Consider the following 11,547-nt stretch of genomic DNA (forward strand, 5'->3'; position numbering starts at 1 on the left):
CTCTTAAGATTGCGCTTATCATGTTTACTTACAGTTGTTTTTTTTTTTTTTTTTTTTTTTAACAAGTTTTCTTTCTTTGCTGGATCTTGAACCTCTGAGGACAGAATTCTAGTTTATTCTTTTTGTTCTCTTTAGCACCTCATGCAGTTCTAACCAGAGAATAAATATGTAATAAATGTGTGTTGAATTAGTGATGCATGGTTAAGAACTATAGTTGATATAAAGAAAAATAGGGAGAAAAAAGATGAAATGGAGAAACAGTCTTCAGTCAAGATGGAGGTGTGAATATGAGGTTCAATAGAAGACTCAGAGAAAGAGCTTTAGAGTAGTTGGGTAGAAAGATAAAGAAGGCTACAAGAAAGAGAATGTGAAGACAGAAAGACGGCAAACACAGACAGCCAGCAACTTAAGAGAGAAAGATGTTCAGAACACAAACAAAGATGGGGATAGAGGGAGGAGCTCAAGAAAACTCCAGGAAAACAAGCAAAAGGGGGTCATTATCTCCACCACAAGGTTGGAGAAATGTGGAAAGAAGAAAGAAATAAGGCCCAAGAAAAATGCAAGTGATGATATAAGGAAAAGAATCTAGATTATGGGGATTAGAATTAGAGGGTGGATTTTTGTTGGCACTGACCATAAATAATTAAAAAATATAGGCAGGAGGAGAAGAAGATTAGTTTTCAAAATAATTAGATCCACAAGTGTAGACATACCATTGTGAGACCTTACAGGAGGAAGAAAATGGAATTGCTCTTGGAAAACCCATGTTCCAGAAAAGGAAAATGCCAGGCATTGACTTTACAGTGGGAGACAGGTCCAGTACCGGATGCTTTGTAAGTTTATTTCTTTAGACTAAAAGTGTTAATCTAGGCCTTTTCATGTCTGAGGGGGAAAAAAGCACATAAACCTGCTCTTTTAGTTCTTCACACACCTGACTAGAAAATGGACTATAATAGATGGTAAGTGGGTGGTGAGAAAGGAGTAGCTGTTAATATCCAGGCACAGACTATTATTTTAGATGGTCTGTACTAAAAAGGGAATCCATTTGGTGAGCAGATTTGAAAAGAAAAACAAAATTACCTGAAAGAGAACACTAAAGCTCTTTATTAGGATGGCATGACCATTGGTCATTTTTGGTCCCCCAGCATCTGGTTCCCTTTTCTTTTGGAGAAATACCACCTTGGGTGATTTCAGAGAGAGGTAGGAACCCACCTCCACCTGCCAAAAGGTGGGCAGATGATCCTTGCCTCTCAGCTCTGGCAGGGGGTATGGGCACATGAGCTCGGCTCAGTCAAAGGATGCCCCACTCCAAATGTGGGGTCTTCAGAGAAAGATGTAAAAGGCCAGAATGGCTACAGATCATGCATAGTGGCAGCACTGAAATCCAAAGTCTAGCAGTGCCCAACTATCCCACAACATGATGTCCTGGCCAATGTCCCTGAGGCAGACAGAACCTTGACTAAGCTTTGACAGATTTTAGCTTTTCTTGGTGTTTGTGCCTTCCATGAACACCCTTGTTCAGCCTTCCTTGGTTCTCTGAGCCACCTGTCACCGTTTTAATATTTTCTCTTTAATTTTGCTTAAATCAGTTACCAAAAACTCTCCTATAGACTGCATGTTTGTTTCCCCCCAAATTCATTTGTTAAATCCTAATGCCCAAAGTGATGGTATTTGGAGGTGGGATCTTTGGAGGTGATTAAGTCATAACAGTGGATCCCTCACGATGGGATTAGTTCTTATAACATAGGCCCTAGAGAGGTCTCTAGCCCCTTTTCCCATGTGAGGACATAGTGAGAAGGCAGCCGTCTATGAACCAGGAAGGAAACCCTTACCAGACACCAAATCTGCTGGTGCCTTGATCTTGAACTTCCAGCCTCCAGAACTGTGAGAAGTGAATTTCTGTTGTTTCTAAGTTCCCCAGTCTATGGTATTCTGTTATAAAAGCCTGAAGAGACAAAGACAAAACTCAAATATACACCAACTTATTAGCAGCGGCGATCAAAGAAGTTTTAGAGAAGTGGGAAGTTCTCATTTCATTCAATAAATATTTTTTGAGCAAATATGGTTCAGGCATTATGCTAGGTCCTGAAGATCTAGTTAACTACTTCATTAGAACATTATCACTATTTACACAGGTTAATGACTCTGATTGTAAACCATATTTATAATACTCTGTATACAGTAGTTGCCCCATTACCCATGGGGAATATATATATTCCAAGACTCCCAGTGGATGCCTGAAAACTTAGATATTACCAAACACAATATACTATGTTTTTTCCCTATACATACATGCCTATCTATGCTTAGAAGTTAAATTTAGAAGTTAAATTAAGCACAGTATGAGATTAACAACAACTAAAAATAGAATGATTGTAACAACATACTATAATAGAAGCTATGTGAACGTGGTCTCTTTCTCAAAATAATTTATTGTACTGGACTTACCCTTTCTCTTCTTGCCATGATATGAGATGATAAAACACCTGTGTAATGAGACAAAGTGAGGTGAATGGCATAGTCATTGTGATATAGCATTAGGTGACTATTGATTTTCTGCCTCTGGACCTTTGTTGACCGGGGGTAACTGAAACTACTCAAAGCGAAACCATGGATAAGGGGGATTACTGTATAAGTTATCTATTTTTGTGTAGCAAATTACCCCTACACTAAGAGATATAAATAACAAACAGTTATTATCTCACAGTTTCTGTGGGTCAGGATTCTGGGAGCAACTTAGCTGGGTCTTCTGGCTACAGGTGTCTCACAAGGTTGCAATGAAGGTGTCAGCCAGGGCTATGGGGGTGTGACGAGATCTCATTTGAAGGCTTGCTTGGATGAGGGGCCATTTCCAAGTTCATTTATGTGGTTGTTGGTGGGGTTCAGTTTCTTGTGAGCTATTGGACAGAGGGACCCAGTTTCATGCTGTTGGTTGGAGGCCTCCCTCATTTCCTTGTTACGTGAGCCTCTACATAGCACATCTCACAATATAGCAGGTGGAGTCTCTTAGAGTGAGCAAGCAAGAAAAGCCAGAGAGAGAGAGAGAGAGAGAGAGAGAGAGAGAGAGAGAGAGAGGAACTTCTGTTACCTCAACGCAGAAGTAGCATCCCATCATTTTTGTTATATTCTATTTGTCTGAGGCAGCTGATTACATGCAGCCCACACTCTGGGGTTGGGATGACACAACAACATGAATGCCGGAAGGCAGGGTTTTTGGGAGCCATCTTGGAAGCTGCCTACCACAGCATGATAAACACACACGATCTCTGTGCGAACGTACGTTAGGCACGTGGAGGCTGACGGTGGGGAGCCAGGTGAGGGTAGAAAGCAGGAAAAAGGTGGGAAAGAGTCAAGAAATTCAGGGAAAAGTAAAACATTAATGGAATCTATGCAAAACAGGGTATTGAAAATATTTCTTAAGAATAAACAGAGAAGGATATGGGATATTTGAACCTCTTAGGTCAACAAGTTGCATCCTGTTAGAGCTTCTGGCAGGGTTTACAGTGCAAGAGAATGCAATTTACAGGGTTTACGCTGCAATTTACAATGCGAGTAGTATGCACTAAAAGCTGACACAACACTCAACCTGTAATAAATAGGAGGAAGGAGAAAAGTATTTACTATAGTCACCAGAAGGGGGACAGGTAGAATTTCTAGGAAATACCCAGAAAAAAGCATTCCACAAAATAGGGCATAATTTAGTGTAAAACCATAAAGGCACAGGGTTTAACATCCAAATGCATGAGCTGGGGATGTGATTGGGGAAACCGGCCAATTTGAAGGCAGCTAAAAATCATTAAAGAAGAATGGTAAGATAGATGATGTGGGCGTGTTTCTGTACCAGCAATATAAATCCATTTGGAAAACTATGCAGTGAATTGAAAGCCAGTCCATATATCTAGTCAATAAGAAAAAGGAAATAATCTCACAGAACTCTGTTCATATGCAGTTGATGCGTCAGAAAAGGTAGATTGCGACTTCCAACTATAATGAATATTTGTAGACAGTGAGAGTACAGAGTCAATCGAAAATAAATGCAGAAGCCTGCTGGTAGGAATGAAGGAAAAAAGGGGGGAAATTAGGGAAGGAGGCCCCTGTGAAATCCTAAGGGTATGTTTGGGAGAAAGAATCATGCAAGACAAAATTAAGAAGAGAGGCTGGAGGAATGCAAGGAGAAAATAAAAACTTGGGAAATACAGGGGGCTGGGTCCCTATGGACCTGATTCTGCCTCATCAAACGTTTTTAATTCCATTTTTTATACATAAGTTATAACTGGCAACCTCTGTTGAGACTGTTTTTTTATTGCCTTATGGAAAAGCAAGGCCAACATGATTAAAAGGCAATGTATTCTCTTCCCAGGGAAGGGGAGCTGGGAATGATGAAGCCAAGGCTTTTCTTCAGAGTGACATTTTTATGTTACAATTTTAATAAAAAATAAAGAAGAAGAGTGTGAAGATTAGGGAAAACATTGTAGTTTTCATCTCCCTCACTTTGAATGATAGTGGGAGGGGTCAGTGCCCTTTAAGAGGAAGAGAAACATGGAACCCTTAGAAAGGGGCAGGATATGAGAACAACAAAACAGCAACACAGAAATGATCACGTGGGACATAAAGAGGAGGGATGTGAATACCCCAAACAGATAATACTAGACAGATATCCTAAGAGAGTGCCATTCAAATAATGTAAAGTTTGGAGGTTATGGGAATCATGATATGAAATAGAATCTGATACACTTTGCAAATATATGAAGCTTCTAGGGTTTGCACTGGCCTGATAATACCAGTCAAAAAAGAACAAATGTGGGCTTGCAAGCCTATTGACCAAAGAAAGAAGAGATCCTTTTCTGAAGTGGGGACAAGCTCAAATACCATATGATTTCACTCATATGTGGAATTTAAGAAATAAAATAAATGAACAAAGGGAAAAAAAAAAGAGACAAACCATGAAACAGACTCTTAACTATAGAGAACAAACTGATGTTACCAGAGGGGTGGGGGTGGGGAAATGGGAAAAATATGGGATGTGGATTAAAGAGCATAGTTCTCATGATTGAGCACTGAGTAATGTAATGTATGGAACTGTTGAATTGCTATATTGTACACCTGAAACTAATATAAACTGTATGTTAACTATACTGGAATTAAAATTAAAGTTAATAAATAAAAGATTTGGTGATTAAAAAAAAATACAGAGGGTACAAGCCATGAATAAAGGCCAAATGACTATACATAGAAAAGACTAAAAACTCTGATAGGAATTGTGTGATTAGAATCTTCCCTTTAAAACAATATTGACTCCCACCTCTTGAGCCTATGGGAGTCCCAGTGTTGAGGGTCAAATCACATCAGTGGCATGTGTCCACATGGTGTCAAAGGTGAGACTAAGAGTGATCACTCTTTCTCTGTTTCATATCGGTATCCACTTAGTTCTCCATCTGTGTTTTGGCCAACTTGATAAATTTCTTTGGCAATTACCAAATAGGGAGTTATGACCATGAACACTGAGAACTTCACATGGTCTTACCAACAAAAATAGGAAAAAAGAAGGTCAGAAAAACTTCGATTCAAAAAAGTACCTCCTCTTGAATTTGGGGATTTTATATTTATAAGCAAGGAGCTGTCAAAATTGCAAATAGTAATATCGGTACTGTGGGCCGACAAGAATGGGATGTCTGTGCAGAGATAAAGCTTAGTTGACGTGGCATTTTCTCACTGGAGTTCTCTATTAATTGATACCTCGTATGTCTTAATTATAGTGGTAATGAAGGTTCATAAATATTAATTCAAAGGTACCAAAAATTTGTGAAGTACCTTCTGAATCATCAAAGACAGGTTAGGTGCTGTTCAGTAAAACTTCATAGATAAATGAATTTACTGTGCTCTAATTCTTTGAAAAGTCTTAATCCATATAATACAGGTCATTCATTTTCAGTCTGTCGGGGGACAGTTTATTCTATTTAACTCTGAACAATTGCCAAACATATGTAAGAAAAATCCCTATTCCTAAAAATCCTGGTATTTTTATACCATGCCTCTAATGTACAATGTATTTATCTCACTGTAACATAAAAAGTCTATAATGTGAACATCTCTCCCTTTCTTAAACCCCAGCTTTGTAAGAACCTTTGCTGTATTTTCATAGAAGGCTAAAGAAAAACGTCCTCAAAATTTATTTGAGATCAAGTGAGATCAAATTATAGTATTTGACTTCCTTGAAAATAAGATGCTAGAAAGCCACGACATAGATCATTTATTTTAATGAAGAGAAATATTGTTCATTCATTCTATCACCACTATATCACAACAAAAATGTCTATATAACTAAAAAAATTAACTTCCAAATAGCTTATGCTCACAGATGGGTACATGTTTCCTTTGCTATTTATAGCTTCTAACTTTTAAATTTGAATTTTATTATTTTTGTTAAATGAGTGATTTCCACTCATCATTATTGGGTTTCTTATCTCCAGATTTTAATGACCAATATTTTGGTATTTGCATGCTGTAAGGCTAAACCATATATTCTGGTCTTTTAATAATTATGTTAAACTATGCTAACCAAAGGAACCTACTTGTCTTCATTTGTATAAGAACTGAAATACAAAAATTTGAGGTATAAATGACATGATCTATTTTAAGTGTATAAAATTAATTCATTTGTGTGCAATATCTAAAACTTTAAAATATTTATTTATAGGCATCATTATGTAGATACACATAACATGAAAAATTTTGATTAGAATTTTTTCAAAATGGGAGAAACATAATTTGCCATTTTGGGAAATGTGATTATTCCCTCTTTATTTCATTATCTATAAGTTTTATAGTTCTTATTCGTGTGATTAATTTTAGTTCGTGCCAATAAGTTCAACAAAGACCTAATATTAGCAACACTTCACGAAATGGATTCAATTTCTATCAACTGCCTTTTTCCTTTATGGTCTCTTTTAATGATACAGGCTCATTTTTGTTAGCCAATAACTTACTGATACCCTTACATTCTTTAGAATTTTCAGATGGATACTACCTGGTTTTTCTAATATGCTACAATCTGTTTTCTGGAGATGATGCCTCACCTTTTAAAAATACCTTCAAAAGTACCTTTTGTTATTTGCAAATATCATTCTAGTATAGGATCTCTTTTTTCTTTTACAACTTCTATAGTAAAGAAAGGATATCCCTCCTTTTTTATTATTTCAGTGGATCAGCAAGGACCTTTGGGGTGGTTATGAAAGCCTCAGAAAGAAAAGATGACTGTGGCAAACTCTGAACTTTAAATGTTACTATACATGATGTAATTAAATTTTTAAAATTTCACAGAATGACATATAAGTCATGACACAAATGTTATAAGTTATGTAAGTTATATAAGTACAACATAAATGATGTATACTGTATACTGTGCATTTTTTTTTTTTAATTTTTTTTTTCAACGTTTTTTATTTATTTTTGGGACAGAGAGAGACAGAGCATGAACGGGGGAGGGGCAGAGAGAGAGGGAGACACAGAATCGGAAACATGCTCCAGGCTCCGAGCCATCAGCCCAGAGCCTGACGCGGGGCTCGAACTCACGGACCGCGAGATCGTGACCTGGCTGAAGTCGGACGCTTAACCGACTGCGCCACCCAGGCGCCCCTACTGTGCATTTTTAAAAACATTTCTTTCTTGATATATTTCACCACAAAATTGAAAAGTGCTTATGCACATATATCAGAAATTTTAAAAAGGAAGTTAATGACTCATTCTATTAAGGGGAAAAATGTCAAGTTAATAAGATTTAGTGAAAAAAAGAAAACAGACTGAAAACACAATTTATTATTCATAATGGCAAAATACACTTGCTATATTTGTGTATTTAGTACAGACTTTCCCATGTGAAGTTCTTAAATGATTTTGCAGTCAAATATTACTACCCATTTTGTAGATTAAGAAAAGCGATGGGGGATGGGTATGGGATTAGGGGGTGGGTATCAGGTAATTTATAGAGGATTACACAGTGGACAAGTAAAGGCACTGGGAACAAATAATAGTTTCTGTGTGCTACAAACATTGCCTTCTCATATGCATCACTGACATTTTGCACAAAGTCAATAAACATCTGTCAACAAATGTTAAATTAAAAGCCTCTTTTACGTTGTTCTAAATTTAATATGTTAATGTGCTAGTATATATGTATGTGTGTGTATACAACACATTTTATATATAAAAACACACATTTATATTTTACACACACACGACTCAGATGGCTTTGATGGAACTTTGCCCCTTCATAGGACTTTAAAAGGTCTTTATAAATGATCCTACTTAAATGAATGCTTTTGGGAGGTAATATGGCTATTACTCAGGCAGATACTACACTTAGATTTGAAGTAAACTTGTAATACCTTTAAAATATCTGGAACCAGTCTCTAATCTGAAAATGTTGCATAAAATTGTTACATAGTATAGATAAGTTAAAGAAAGTAAAGCATATGTTAAAGATATTTTTTAAAAAACCATGATTTGAGTGTTTTCTTTGTAATTGGTTTAGACTGCAGGTTGCAACTTTAACACCATGACTTAAAACTTATCAAAGAGATTTATGTTTTGCAATTGACATTTTAAATTGAAGATTTACTTGAACTGGTACCTAATATGTTTTGTGTAATTAATTCCTTTGAGGTCAGTTTTTGTAGACACAGAATTACTTTAACATTAATCCCTCCTTTAGCAATACCTTTATTGTTGGAATTTGCAGCTGAAAAAAAAAGTTAATCTTTTTCAAATGAGGTTTTCAGTTCCAGGTATTTCGTTTGTTTCACTGATGATATAAGATTTTCTTAAAAATGCAAAATATCTTAAAAGTGGATGCTGGGGAGTCAGTGTAAGAAAAAAGGTGGAGATTAAATAAATCAGGCATTAATAAGACATGGAAAGTTTAATTACATAGATGCTTAAGTTCTTAATGAAGGCACTGAGTAATGGAAGGTCTGTCTCATTTTAAACTTTATACTATTATTCAGGTGATCTGTACACAATATTTAAAACTCATAAGCCTTATGTATTTGTCTTTTCTATTTCTTTATGAAATGTTGCATAGATTATTTCGTGGATAACATAATTTGATGGATGATGGTGTTCAATAAACTGCTGTTGCATGAATGACATTTTGATTGTAGCTTAATTTCTAGTTTTGATTAAAGAATGGGAACAATATATCTAAGAGTTGGGACATAAGTAACTGAGCGTATAGCAGTTCACTATCCCCCAAATAAATTTTATTAAGCAGGAAAACGTTTACTAATTAGGCATGTTTACATATTCCCAGCTGTTAATTATGTTCTCTTGTGTTGGCAAATGAAAGAGGAAACACAATTTTCCTTCTTTAGCATCTGTGTTGCCTTAATCATATATATCGGATAGTTCGTATATTTTCGATGTCTATTTATTCGTGAAGTATGGAAAATAATTCTGAGTGTACTCAGGATTGATTGCTTAATGAAAGCCAAGTGCTCACAATTCCATGTAACTGATTAATTCACATGGAACATAATGGTAAGGAGTGCTGAGATCAGTGGTTTTGTCCACCAGGTCCAGTAATACTTGGCCCTCCAAAAGGTGAGATAGTTGTGTTTGAGTCATGAGACTCATTAAGACTTGTCCTGTCTTTAATAAAATCTTTCTACATGTTCCTTTATGTGTCATTACTTCATCATAACAATGGCACTCAAGTATTTCCAAAGTTGATGTTTTTTACTCAGTCTTCAGATGGTGGCCTGGGATCATGAATGGATTTTGGACTTGATGTTTAGAGAAATAATTAGTGTTTTTCTTTCTCCCAAGCCATTTGCTATTGAACTTACAATAGTTAATGAAATCTTGCAAATAAATTTTCCCTGTATCGGTTAATATGTGAAATTATGTAAAAAGTTAGTTTTGTCTCTTGGATGGTTGGCACTTTAACTCCCCTTGGAAATAGTATGTATTATTATCCCAAAGTGGAACCTGAGACCCTTGAGACAGATCTACATTCTCTGATCTATAGGTTTTACTCATTTCTTATAGAGGAGGGCAAGAGAAATATCAACACTGGGAAGTGAAAGAACAATACAGACTGAAAAAGACAAAGAAGTACATTGAGGAAGAACAAAAAAATATCAACCCACATAGAAGACAACTTGAACAAATTAGGCTCTGCTTTAGTAACATGTTAACAGGTTTTCACATTCTAGTAAAAACAGGTTTAGATGCTATCAATATTTTGGATAGTATCACTCATAACTTGGGACCACACATACCTGGCACCATAGCATCCTGCACACATATGGCTCCCACATGAAAGGAAAGCATTGTAAAAACTTAAGAGTCTTCAACAGTTTTCCTTTCTGAAGGGTTTCTGTGAAGTGGAATGGTTATAAAGTTATGTATGCAATCTAGAATCTTGAATGTTCAAATGTAGATCCTGCAATTCAAGCTGTATGCTTTACTATTTCACAGCCACGTAAAATTATATTTATTTGACTGCAACTATGATTTTATTTTAGAAATTCCTGTAGATGGACTAAAAACTCATTTAATTATAATGAAGAGACTGGGAAAAACATATACTGTACCTACTTTAGGGTCAAAGCAGTTTAAAGGTTAGATTAGAAATGAAAATAAACTTCCTCAATGCTTTGATGTCTTTGGGTGGTCTTTAATAGATAGTTATATCTTCATTTTACAGAATGGAGACTTAAAAAAAAATCCAGTTAACAATACCACTTGTACTAAATTCTGCCCATTTGTGTAATTAGTTAACTCTATTCTGTACCTCTTAATTTCAACAAAGACTTGTGAAACTCAGCTCTATTTTGGTAGTCCTGTCTAGCATTTATGACTTGACAAGCATGACCAATCAATAAACAGAAAAAAAAAAAAATTAAAATATTCTTCTTCCTCGGATAGAAGGTAGAAGAAGGAAACACGTGGTGTTTCTTGTTTTGGGATGGGAGCAGGTGAAAAGTTAGAAAGCAAAACTATGTGAAAACAAACACAAATCCTACCAATCTGCAAACATTCCAATATGCTTTAGAAACTATTATCTTGTTCACATATTCTTAAGTGCATATTTTCTTACCTCTTGCTGTTTTTTTTTTTTAAACCAAGATAAAGCTTTAGATTTCCCAGCCAGAGATCTATGTCAATTTAAGAATGTTATTTAAAGGAATGCCAGGAAAGCTGTCTCCTTTGAATCACATTATGACATCCTTCAAGCGTCCCTGACTTTCTCTGAACGAAAAGAAAAAGAAAAAGAAGTCCAAACAACTTGCCTTTAAAAAGATTCCAAATAAGAGAGACTTGGCAGGTCTGCAAAGATTTCCCGAGTGTGGGCAACAAGAACAGCCACACTTTATTTTATAAGGTCCGACAATGCAAAGCCAAGCAATGCTTTCCCCTTTCTGCCCCCTCAAGAATAAATTGTTGCCTCCTTTTACATCCATCCTACCAGAAGGGGGACCTTTCCACTTTCAGATGCTCCTCTGCTTTAATTTCTGAAGAGAAAAAAAAGCGAGCAGAAGAGCCCAG

The sequence above is a fragment of the Panthera uncia genome (assembly GCF_023721935.1).
Source record: "Panthera uncia isolate 11264 chromosome D3 unlocalized genomic scaffold, Puncia_PCG_1.0 HiC_scaffold_8, whole genome shotgun sequence".
NCBI lineage: Eukaryota > Metazoa > Chordata > Mammalia > Carnivora > Felidae > Panthera > Panthera uncia.